Below are 12,411 nucleotides of genomic sequence, written 5' to 3'. Positions count from 1 at the left end.
ATTTTTAAATTAAAGTTTAAACATGATATAGCCATTATTTGAGCGGGAAAAATTGCTAAAGTAATTACAGTAACATGCTTTTTCGTGTTATTAAATAAAAACAAGATTTCATTACAAATTTTAGGACCCAATTGGTTAAGCAAAACGAATGCAAAACTAAAGAATATTAGTATGACACTTCATGTAAGAGTTGTTTTCATTTGAACTGAGAACATTTGAGGCTTTATATACGAATATTGAAAATTGGTACGATTTAAGAATTTTTGAAACGATTATGCAGGTATGCAACGCCCTATAAATCTTACGTAATTCATTCAATTTTGTTCAATTTATACTCCATTATCAAAGTACAGTCACCCCATAGTCATGGATCAGTTAAGGGTCATTTTTTAAAATAAAATATGATTACAAATAATGGTGACAAAACAAAATTACCCACCTGGCAATGCCGAATATACATTTTTCAAGAATACACATAAAGAATCGCGTTTCTTTACGAAACAATCAGAGGGAGTTGTGTACAAGACACGACTGCATGACGTTAACTACGCCAAGTGATTTTCTGCATTTGAATTTTAGTCGATTGTCATCGTTGCAGCCTTCCTTTAGTTCAAACTAAATATCGTAACGGTCGCAACATTATAGATTTTCAATTGACACCCAGTATATACGTAGTTAACGTCAAAAGTGTCGATTTCGATAGAAATTTCGAACGTTGTCCATCCCACAGATGTGGATCAGTGAAACATGAGGGTCCTTATTATGAATCAAATGGAATCAAATTATGGATCAGAACACTATAAAAGTAGTTTTTTTCTGTGAAGTAAACGAATGGTGTGTTAGTGAAAGTATACGTTTCGGCGTTTCTTTCGGAATTGTCTTATCGTTGATTCATAACTGTGGTACGGGTTTCGATGTCCCACAGTTGTGAATCAACGATTCTATGAATAAGGATAACATTTTATTTAATACGGATGAATAAAATATGCTAGAAGATGTTACGATTGATTGCAATAATGCTGTCATATGTATGGTTCACGCAGATAAAATGTATTCTGCGTAATTGCAACTCTATTTGATAAGATATTCTCCGTTTAAGCCAACTTTGATCCATATCTATGTGCTATCCATAACTGTGGGGTGACTGTAATTCCGAAACAGAAAGCCGACTTTCGATTATATGAAAATTTATATATCCTTTCAAAATAATTCGTTTGACAATCTATCAACTGCAATCGATAGCTAGAGTACCAGTACTTGTTTAAAAAATATGAACTTTAATTATTTGAAACAGCATGCATAAATACACACGTTTTCTTCGACAAAAAAAAACTATCAAAGTAACCCGGTTTTACGGTAACAAAAAATCCCTTATTCGTAAAATTCTATTTAGGAACCCTTGATCCATTACGTAAATTGAGGTTCCAGTATACCGGCATTGATTCAAGTTGAGCTCATTTTCTACTCTCCATCGGTTTCACTGTTATGCGAGCAATGCATCTAGGTACAATGTTCTACGATTCAGTAGATTTTGCCGGCTCGTTCACGGCTCATTCCACAAAATCAACATTAACGAACGAAAACCTCTTAAGGGTAGGCCATCGGCTGTGGAACGCCTAGGAAAACGGTGGACTCTAGCTATTAGAATGCATCCAATCGTATAAGCACAAAAGCTCGGTGATTGGGTTTTTTTTTATCGACAATAGGCAATCTCTGTCCGCTAGGGGGATACCTATGCTCAATAGATAACGCGCAAATGGTCAACGGTTCACCGTGAGGACGACCGCAAATTAAAAGATTAATTCTTTCGTTTTATCCGGAGGCATGGATGATGTTATGGGAAAAATTCCATTAAGCATTCCAGGGTACCATTGTATGAACCTGTTTTGCCTTAGAGAACTTACAAACGAATCTCCATGGCAAGCATGCTTATGATCAATATTTTGTTTTATTATCTTCTTGGCATTACGTTCTCACTGCGACATAGCCTGCTTCTCAGCTTAGTGTTCATTGAGCACATCCACAGTTATTAACTGAAAGCTTCTTTGCCAAAGTTGCCATTTTCGCATTCGTATATCGTGTGGCAGTACGATGATACTCTATGTGCAAGTAAGTCAAGGAAATTTCCATTACGAAAAGATCCTGGACCGACCGGGAATCTAACCCAGACACCTTCAGCATGATTTTGCTTTGTAGGACACTAACCACTCGGTTAACGAAGGCTTCTTGTCCCGGATGCACTAGGTTTTTGAATTCCTTACCATATGGCACATACACTAATAATACAAACTTTTTATTTAGTCATATGTTAGGTTTCGTGCATGAAGTATCTCATGTAAAACTTTGATCATACTATTATTGTCATCCAAAACAATCGAAATATTGATTTATTCTTACGGACCTAATCAAGAACATCGTTCCCTTTTCTTTACGAACAAATACCAATTGTAGCAACACACATTACGTCATAGTCATTAGACCCGACGCTTTACTGCAATATTTCTGCAACATCGAGCAAATACCTCGTTGAAGCGGTCGTATGTTCGGACACCATTGTTCTCTTATAACCGAGCTTTTCCCTACCTACCATCAGCATTGAGAACTTGCATTTCGGACGAAAAAAATACCTCCACTCAACTTTGATTCGATTGCCCTTGTGATTGTTTCACAACATGGTCCATTGTCCACAATAGAACATCTTTTTCGTCTTCCTTCTTCTTTTTGGCTTTACGTCCTAACTGGGATCTATCCCAGTTGCTTTTCAGCTCAGTGTTCTTGTGAGTACCTCTACGCAGTTATTAAACTGAGAATTTTCTTTGGCGATTGACCATTTCTTGGATGTGTATATTGTGTAGCAGGTACGAAGATGTTTTTGGGATATCGATGAAAATTTCAACCCGACAAGATCCTTGACCGGTGAGATTCGAACCCACAATTTTCAGCTCGGTCTTGCTGAATAGTTGCGCGTATACGGCTATTAGCAGAATTAGTGACCAAACCTTACGAACCGTTTCTGCTCGAGCTGGATGGTTTTATTCTCATGCATCAACATCCAAGAGGCGACTAGTGAAAAAGTTGTCAGAAAAACAACACGACCGGTTTTACATGTTTGGGCGTAACATAGTGTGTATGAAGGGTTGTGGCCGTCAACCCTGTCACGAGGAAATGCTTTACTGTGGCAGAAAAGCAACACAAAATTAGATGCTTTTACTAGCACAAAGTAGGAAATGAGTGCAACAGTAGCGCATCAGAACAAGCACTAGGAGAGCCTGGGGAAATTTAATCCCCTTTTTTTGGTGCGGCTGTAACTTTGTTTCCCTGCACAAGCTCTTGAGGTAAATACTTCTTCTTTATATTACGTCCTCATTGGGACAGAGCCTGCTTCTCAGCTTAGTATTCAATGAGCACTTCCAATGTTATTCACTGAGAGCTTTCTTTGTCAAAGTTGTCATTTTCGCAGTGGTGCATCGTATGATAATATGCCCAGGGAAGTTAAGGAAATTTCCATTACGAAAGTACCACATTCAGCATGGCTTTGATTTGTAGTCGCGGACTCTAACCGCTCGGATAAGGAACGTCCCATGTCTTAAATTAAAAGGGCTTACTGAAAAATACAAGATTGGCCAATTTTTTTTAGGTTTCGAGAAAATGAATCAAGTATACTCAGCCTCCCCTACACAAACTGAGCATCCTCACACCACCGAATGTATGTAGAGAGTAAGCTCTTGCTTTGGAACCGGTGCCGGGAGCAGGAGGAACGGGTAAAAGATTTCAGTTTTGTTGATTTTTTCTCCGACGAGAAATTTGTGTTGTCTCTCGGAAGTGGTACTGAGGCTTCCGTTACTGGTGCTGACAGATTTTAGAGCTAGGTACCACGAATTCCGGTCGAAAAATGCTTGATGATAGGATTTTCTTTTTCATGTTTCCGGTTGCAGGAAAGGTCGGTAAGGTTGTTGCAAGATGCGAGTATGTACTGCACATAGTTGTCATTAAGGAAAGCAACATGTTGTGCGGTTAAGTTGAATAGGTAGCGAATACTTTCGTTAAATTCATACTTCTAACCTCTCTAACGGCATTATCTTTTTCTTCTTGGCATTATGTCTTCATTGGGACAGCGCTTTTCAGCTTAGTGATCTTATTCCTACTTTTGTCGAATGTTACAAATATGCAGTTATGGTAAAGTGGCCAGATATGTTAGGCCTCAATGCGGGACACAATTGGTGTACTAATGAAAATAAATGTGCGAATTATTAAATAGTACACATTTTTTATTATTGATTTTTTAAATCAATATAAATACATGATAGTTTTAAGTTAGTTATTTCTAAGAAATTTTTGACTTATTGCTCTGTTGCTCAAAACTATACATATTCTAGTGAAATTTTCTTAAACTGTCGTGGAAAAATTTTCAACATTCAACAGATTAAAATATCAAAACAAGTTTAAATTTAGATCTAAATCACGCGGTATTTTCGAACTAGATTTCTCAAGGATTTTTTTTTAATCTTTTCGAATATTTTTCAAAGATATTCAAGCAAATATTAATAGTTTTTCGAACTGAATCCTTTCAATATTCTGGATGAAAACATTCCAAAACATATTTCCAATTGAGAATGATTCTGAGCATTATTCTGTGAATTAGTATTCTTTAAAAAAATCTCAAAGTTCAGACATGATTCTTGGCAAAATGCAGGAATTGAAAATATATGTTGTAAAACAGAAGAGAATTATTGGCAAATTCTGAACAGTGCCATGAGAAGATTCTGTACTAAATCATGCACCTCAAATTAATGAATGCTGTTTCGTATCCTGTGAGTATTTTTAAAAGACTGTGCCAAAAATTTTGTGGAAATTTTTACTCGTGTATACTCTGCAAATTATGATTTTACCAGAATTATGTTAAGATTCCGGCTGTAGGTAAATCTGTGGATTCCATTAATTTCGATTATAAATCAAGCAGTTACAGAAAATCAATAAAGCAATACAGCGATCAGAATCATGTTAGGATTCAAATAATATTTTGTGAAGATTCCAACATAAATTATGTTAGAATAAGAATAATTGTCTGTAAATGCTATTAGGATCTTGATTAGAGTTTTCTTGGTGGATGGAGAAAGCCGAATTGAATTTACACATAACAATAAATAACATTTTGTTGTTCTTATTTCAACTACAAATTCCATTAATTTTGATTAGCTGTTCAATCCGGGACGTTTTCCGGGACGCTTGGTGATGCGGGACAGGTTGATCAAATCCGAGACTGTCCCACACAATCCGGGACGTCTGGTCACTTTAAGTTATGGGCACTATACTAGTATACGCGGTTGCTTTACAAATCATCGAGAAACTGAAGGGACGTGAAAATTTCAACACGTGGGCGTTCGCGATGAAATTAACGCTCATTCACGAAGGCACCTGCTACAGTGCTACGTGGTAGCGCCACAGGAAAGACACCAAGCCGACGAAGAGATTAGTTTGGGAGCGTTGGCCAAAATTTGCTTGAGCCGGGAGACGACCAATTACAGTCTGGTCCAGGACGCAAAGGACGCCAAGGAGGCCTGGGAGAAACTGCGGAACGCTTTCCGAGAAAAGGTTTGACCAGGAAAATCGGCCTGCTTAGAAAGCTTACTTCAATTCGTTTGGATGACTGCGGCAGCATGGAATCGTATGTCGACGAGCTGATGTCTACGGCACATAAACTTGCGGGAATCGGCTTCAAGGTTGACGACTCATGGCTGGCTGCGTTGTTACTCATGGGACTATACCGGAGCATTATGAACCCATGATTATGGGGCTCGATGCATCGGGCACTGCGTTGTCGTCGAACGCGGTAAAGGCAAAAATTTACAAGACGTGAAGCTACAAAATGGGTCAAAGAATGGCAGCGCCGATAGTGCGTAGTTCTCTAACTAGACTTGGAGACGACGAGGCAGCATCGGTGGCACGACGAAGACGGACGACACCTGCCACAACTGTATGAAGTGGGGGCGTTTTGCCGCGAAATGTCCACAACAGCAAAATTCTCAGAGAACGTCTGGCAAAGCTTTGTGCATCATTTTTGCGATGGGTGAGGTAAGTGGTGAAGAATGGTACTTCGTTCCTGGTGCCACGTGCCACATGTCTCGAAGTGGCACGGCTAACAATGGCAGCATGATGTCAGTCGCGAAAGGATTGGTCAAGCTAGATCTCGATGAAGGTTCCATCGAAGTGCATGTTTTGCAAATTCCGGAAGTGGCTACCAATCTCCTCTCGATAAGCAAGATTTGTCAGAAGGGACTGACGGTTATCTTTGACGCGAAGAGTTGTGAAGTCCGCGAGAATGATGGAAACGTTATTGCATCCGGTAAGCAAGTGAATGGACTGTTTAGGCTCAACCGGAACAACGAACAAGCGCTACTGAAACCCGAGCGCTCCCATCAGCCACAAGCGGCTCGGTCATCTCGTGACGATGGCAAACGGGATTGAATTGAGGAATGGCAGTCGTTATGTGATGTCTTTTATCGACGATGAAGTTTTTGGTGTATATGAGAGTTGCATGTCTATCGAAGACGGGGTTGATGGTCTGATGGCTACCGCTTCTGCTTCACAAGCAGAAGGTCATGGGTTCAATCCCAGGCCCGTCCCTTTCCTCGTACTTTGTAGTTGTATATCTCTCACTTGCTACGATCTTCCATTATAAATCTATCACACTAAACCTATTCGTTCATAGCAAACGCTAGAACCAGAGACGGACAAGAAACCGTTTCCCTAACGCTTCCATTCTTCCACGCGCATGCCTTTCCTTACGCCTGATACATAGGCAGTCAGTCTGCTAACCACAAAAGCAAACCTCTCTGCCATGCCTTTACCCCAATCCATACACTCCGCATGAACTGGCGTAGATGCAGTCGGACTCCACGGTCTACAGTGGGCTAGTATAAGTGCAACATCATTTCCCTCCCCCTTCCCCACATTGGTCTGCACTCTGACGTGGCAGGCACCATTATAGCCTAAAAATAGAAGATCACTGAGGGTGTCTGTTAGTCCCAAACAGTCAGGTACAAGAAGGCGAGGAGCGCAGTAGAGATGGTCGGGTTTCACATTTTTCAAACCCGAACCCGACCCGTACCCGACTTATTTTATTTCTTCGAACCCGGACCCGACCCGAACCCGAGACCATATTTGAAAAGCAAACCCGGACCCGACCCGAACCCGAAAATTTTTCACAGTGCAAACCCGAACCCGACCCGAAACCCGAAAAATGTTTGTAAAAAAAACCCGAATACAACCCGAGTTTGAAAAGATGGTAAATTCATCGTTTCTGATGCATAAAGAAGCTTTTAGATTGTTACTCTGTTCACAATTTTCACCAAACCCGACCTGAACCCGATTCAAACCCGACTTTTTGTAAGCCCGAACCCGACCCGTACCCGATAATTTCGTAGCCTACAAACCCGACCCGAACCCGAACCCGAAAAATTTCAAATATTCAAACCCGAACCCGACCCGAACCCGTCGGGTTCGGGTTCGGGTCGGGTTTCGGGTTTGAAAACCCGAGACCCGACCATCTCTAGAGCGCAGCGGGCACGGTGGGCTGACCGGGTGCTGCAAGATCTGGCGAGTGTGGGCCGCAGCCGAGGAGGAAGACAGCTGCGAAACGAGTTGTATGGCGTCGAATTGTTGATGCGGTTTTATTGTAATATCAATGTAATACAAATAAATGTAATAGACTCTATTAGCATACTCATGGTGTACTATATTGAGAAGGTGATATATTCCGAAAACTGACAGCTACTTGACCACGTCATTCCTATCCATCTCGAACAAATTTGTGAAAAAAAAAAATGATCTAGTGGTCCGGATGGTATATGGTACGATAGGAGTGACGTCACATGTTTATAACAAATTCGATGTTTACAACAGTACAGAACCTGCCTTGTTAATTTTTATGCCGTGAGCAATGAGCATACTATGATTAGATGATTTCGTTCAATGATACAATGATTTTCAAGCCTGCGGTAGAACTTGGCGGCTACCGCAGATCGAAAAGCTCTTTAAAAAAACGCGGTACATGATTTGGGATTGGATTCATATGGGATGTATTGTGATAGATTTTTTGCCTGCGTGATCGTTTTTGTCCGACGGTCAATTAATGTAAGGTACAACGGGGCAAGTAGAAATGGCTGGGGCAAGATGAAATGGCAAGGTATCCTAGTGAAATTGAATGATGATGAGAAATTTTATTATAGAAACCTTAACTTGATAGATGCAACAAACTTTTAGGGAACAAAAATCTGAAAATATTTATTAGCCGCATTTCATCTTGCCCTACCCGTTTCAACTTGCCCCGGTGTACCTTATATGTAAACACACACTTTGAACTGTTATTTGCTTTCTTTGTCTAGAGAACATGTATGCAAGTTTTAATTATTTTACAGCGGCACAGTTCTGCCAACGTGTTAAAGTACTTATGGTAACCCGATAGGGTGTCATTCAAAACTGGAAATGCAATAGATGGCTCTTTTCCTGTAGCAGTAAAAACGAAATCCTGAAGCAAAGAAAGCACCAGGGAAGATAAACTAAGCTCAAAAAGTTTTGAATTCACATTATGCTTGATTTATAATCACTACTTTTTTGAACCAGTTTCCTAAATGCAAGTAATTTACGTTTTTCATAATTATGCATACGTTTTGACAGTGTGCTTGTTTTGGAAGCTTGAGAAATTTGAGAATCCAGCGTAGCGCGATCAGTGAGTGGAATACAAACATCAGTGTCGCCGCTCGGCGGCCAGTGAGAGAAACTAAATGTTCGAAAGGTTGTTGTCTGTACTTTTTGCCGGTGGCGCCAACTGTTGACGATTAAGACCGAAATAAACAGTCGTTTTCCTAATGCCTGTTTATACTATCACGAGAGCATAAATTTGTAGCTGTAAAAACAGCACAACAATCATAATATTGTTTTGGAGTTGACGAGGAATAAAATCAGTGGGTACAATGTCATTTTCGATTTTTTTATGTTATTTATGGTTATGCTGGTGTTCTAACCAACAGAGTACTGGCACGCAGAAATTGGTTGTGGTAATGAGGCAGATTATCCTAATCGAAGATAACGATTAAAATAATTGAGTTCAAAAACATTGTTTCTTGTTGCAAGACCTTGGTCGTGTTAATACATGTCTGTATGTTTAGTCTAGTCATAGTTAAGGTTTGTCGACTTACGTTTAGTCCCTATGGTTGGATCGTTTTGTCTTCGATGTCGGTCTGGGCAACAGTCTAGTTTAGTATAGAATTATATGTTATAAATGTTTTTGTTGTAATTTACAGATACTTAATGTAAAAGGCCATGGTAGGGAGCCGGATCCTATTCTTGGCACTTTTGATTCACTTCGGCAGTGGGGGTTTTTTTGAAAGCTACAGAGCTCGTAGTTGGCCACAATATGAGTCGTACTAATGCGCTTCCAGCACAAAATTTTCAGACAATTCGGTCGAGAAAAACCCCCCATACCAAAGTGAATCATGGAAGTGCCCAAGTGGTTCTGCACCCTATTTAGGGTTAAGTATTGATGAATGGAGCACTGAGTCTACTTAGTATGTAAGTTCACAAATTATATTAGTTCATAAGCTGTCTGATATTAAGAAGATTGCAATAATGCAATTCACTTTTCCACGGTTCTAATGATAGTAATAATTTTTTTTTAAATATAATAGTTCATCAAGAATTCGGTTTAGCTTTAGGATATTCTGTCCACTCATCTAACTAATTTGTAGTAAGGTACCGTGGGGTAAGTGGATACAGAAAAATCAATAGTTAGCTTCATTGTTATGTACAGCTAACGTGAATAATGTCACTCAAACTTTTTTCTGTGAATAACAAATAAGGGACTATTATACTTCAAATCGTCATTTATTCCGATTTTTTGATTGTTATGTATTGAGTATGAGAGACTTAAAAATTTGCGACAAATGATCCACTTGTCCCACCATGGTGGGGTAAGTGGATCACCATTAAAAAAAAATCTGTTCTCGAAACAAATGTAGTGTGATTATGTTTAATAAGAATCATATAACCCTCGTTTTTGTTATAAGTGTTAGTAATGCTACATTTTAATACCTTAAAATTAAAAAGTATCTTTATTAAATCAAAATATAATAAAAAGTATGTATATATTAGCTCATACCAATTTGAACAAAAAAAAAAAAAATACATTGTAAGTAGAAAAAGTTGGAGAAAATTCATTCATTTATACGCATAAGTTATACAGAAGTGTTGTAATATAATTCCTAATGATATTTTCGAAAAACACTCTTGGTTTAAAAATATTAGTTACATTTATTTTTGAATAACAAACTGAAATCGTTCTATTTTAATTCAGAATATATGTGTATCATCTGTCTGGAACAATTTATATGTTCAAATAAGTACCTTATTAGCATAGATACTATGCTTTCGATTGGAAAACTAGTATATTTTGCTCTTTTACAACTCAACTTAAATAAACCACGAAAAGTTTCTTGTGAATTTTGAAATTATTATTCTTTTTATATTTTTTATACCAGAAAGGTTAAATAAACTTTTAGGTGGATTAATTCAAATTTTCTATGGTCAATTTGACAAATTCAAGCTGGGAATAGAACAAAATAAAGGAAAACAACATTTGCGGATATTAAAGCTTTTTAAAATTCTCATAAGCAGTCTGCCAATAAATGATAATTATTCTTGATCCACTTACCACACCCCATTGAAAAGTAGGGGTAAGTGTACCATGTCCAATATATTTGTATTTATTTATAAAAATGACATATTTTTCATTGTGATTCATTCAACTAGAACTGAAATGCTCACCATGTGTCGAACAAAATAATAGAATTCGTTTTTAGACAGAGATACAATGGATTTTTGATTGATGGAAAACAATTTTCAAATTAATTACTTTTTGCAGCTAACAAGTTTGCTTGTGTTAGTGTACGTGTAGTACCAGTTTTGCAATAGTATCAGTGTGGGCGTAAGAACATAACCTAAAACGAAGCAATGGTGCGAAAACATTCAACATATTCAACTATTTAGGCTTTATATTGACAAATGATCCACTTACCCCACTGATACACTTCCCCCACTGTACCTTATTTGTTTTTGTCCTGTCTTCTACTCACGTCTTTTGGTTTACCTGTCATCCAGTTCAAGTCATTATTATGTGTGACCCAAGATCGCCGAATAAACGTACGCGCTGGCAATGAAGGGTTGCCAACAATTAAATCTTCATTTCTTTTTCAGGACTATGAACTAGCTTGGCCGAAATAGTTGGTGTCCTTACAAAATTTGAAAAAAAATGCTGTTTTGAACAACTTTGTCAAAATGGTGTCTTTGACAAAGTTGTTCAAAACAGCACTTCATTACTTTTTAAGATGTACTATATTTCTTGAAAATGTCTACAACAGGGAACGACCCGTTCTTTTTGTCGTTCGATTGGTTCAGTTGGCACATCCTTTGCGTGCTTCTGAGTCACTGAACCTTCAGAAGATCTGGTTCACTAAAATGAGCCGGTTTGCCCATCTCTAGAGACCACTTCTTTCAGGAAAACGGTTACTTGTAATAACCCAACATGTAGCCAAGTCAGCCAAAAATGTGCAGACAAGACTTAACCCCTCTACCTGCAGCTTCATTTTTTACCGCAAAATAAATATTCAAATCGTTATAGCTTTTTTGTTTTTCAATATATCTGCACCATTTTTTCACAAGTTCACAAAAAAACTCTTCAAGTTTAACAATCTGTGTCGATATAGGTCATTGGTGATCTGGTTTTGAAGATATTCCGATGTTCCTTGGGGGACCGACATTTTTCATATAAAATGTCTTTAGCGGCCATTTTGTTTTTGGCCAATTTATCAGAAAAATAAAATGTGGACTATAAAACACCAAGTAATAAGGAGCTGCTTCGAAAAAATCATACAAATTGATTAAGAATTCTTGGAGATATCTGAAAATTACAGTATGATGTTTTTTGAAGTTTTCAAGATCTTTGTTTGACAAGCATGGTACCAGAAACCTAAATGCTTATTACTCAAAGACGACTTCACCAAATTGTTTCATTTTTTCACAACATACTCTCATTAATGTATTGTTCCGAAAACTGAATATTTGAATACGATAAAAATTCTGTAGCCTGAGAAATCAACGGGGTTATGGTTACGCGGTCCCCCAAAGTGTTTTGGAATATCTTCAGATTCAGATGACCAATGATCAATATCGATACAGATTGTAACTAGAGGAGTTTTTTGCGAACTTGTGAGAAAATGGAGCAAAAATATCGAGAAACAAAAAAGTTATCGCGATTTGAATAATATTTTTGAGGTAAAAAATGAAGCTGTCGGTAGAGGGGTTAATTTGGAAATTTATGAAGTTTGATATGTCGCAAGCTAGGTGTTACATTCTCTA

General features: G+C 38.1%; 1 protein-coding gene across 1 annotated transcript in view; it reads right to left on the bottom strand.

Annotated features, from left to right (window-relative positions):
• Positions 1–12,411, bottom strand: part of LOC5564665 (neuroligin-4, X-linked) — a 93,512-nt gene that overhangs the window by 66,764 nt on the left and 14,337 nt on the right. The window lies entirely within an intron of this gene.

This window comes from Aedes aegypti, chromosome 3, assembly GCF_002204515.2.
Source record: "Aedes aegypti strain LVP_AGWG chromosome 3, AaegL5.0 Primary Assembly, whole genome shotgun sequence".
Classification (NCBI taxonomy): domain Eukaryota; kingdom Metazoa; phylum Arthropoda; class Insecta; order Diptera; family Culicidae; genus Aedes; species Aedes aegypti.
The sequence above is the reverse complement of the archived record's forward strand: the minus strand, read 5'-3'. Positions and strand labels throughout refer to the sequence as shown.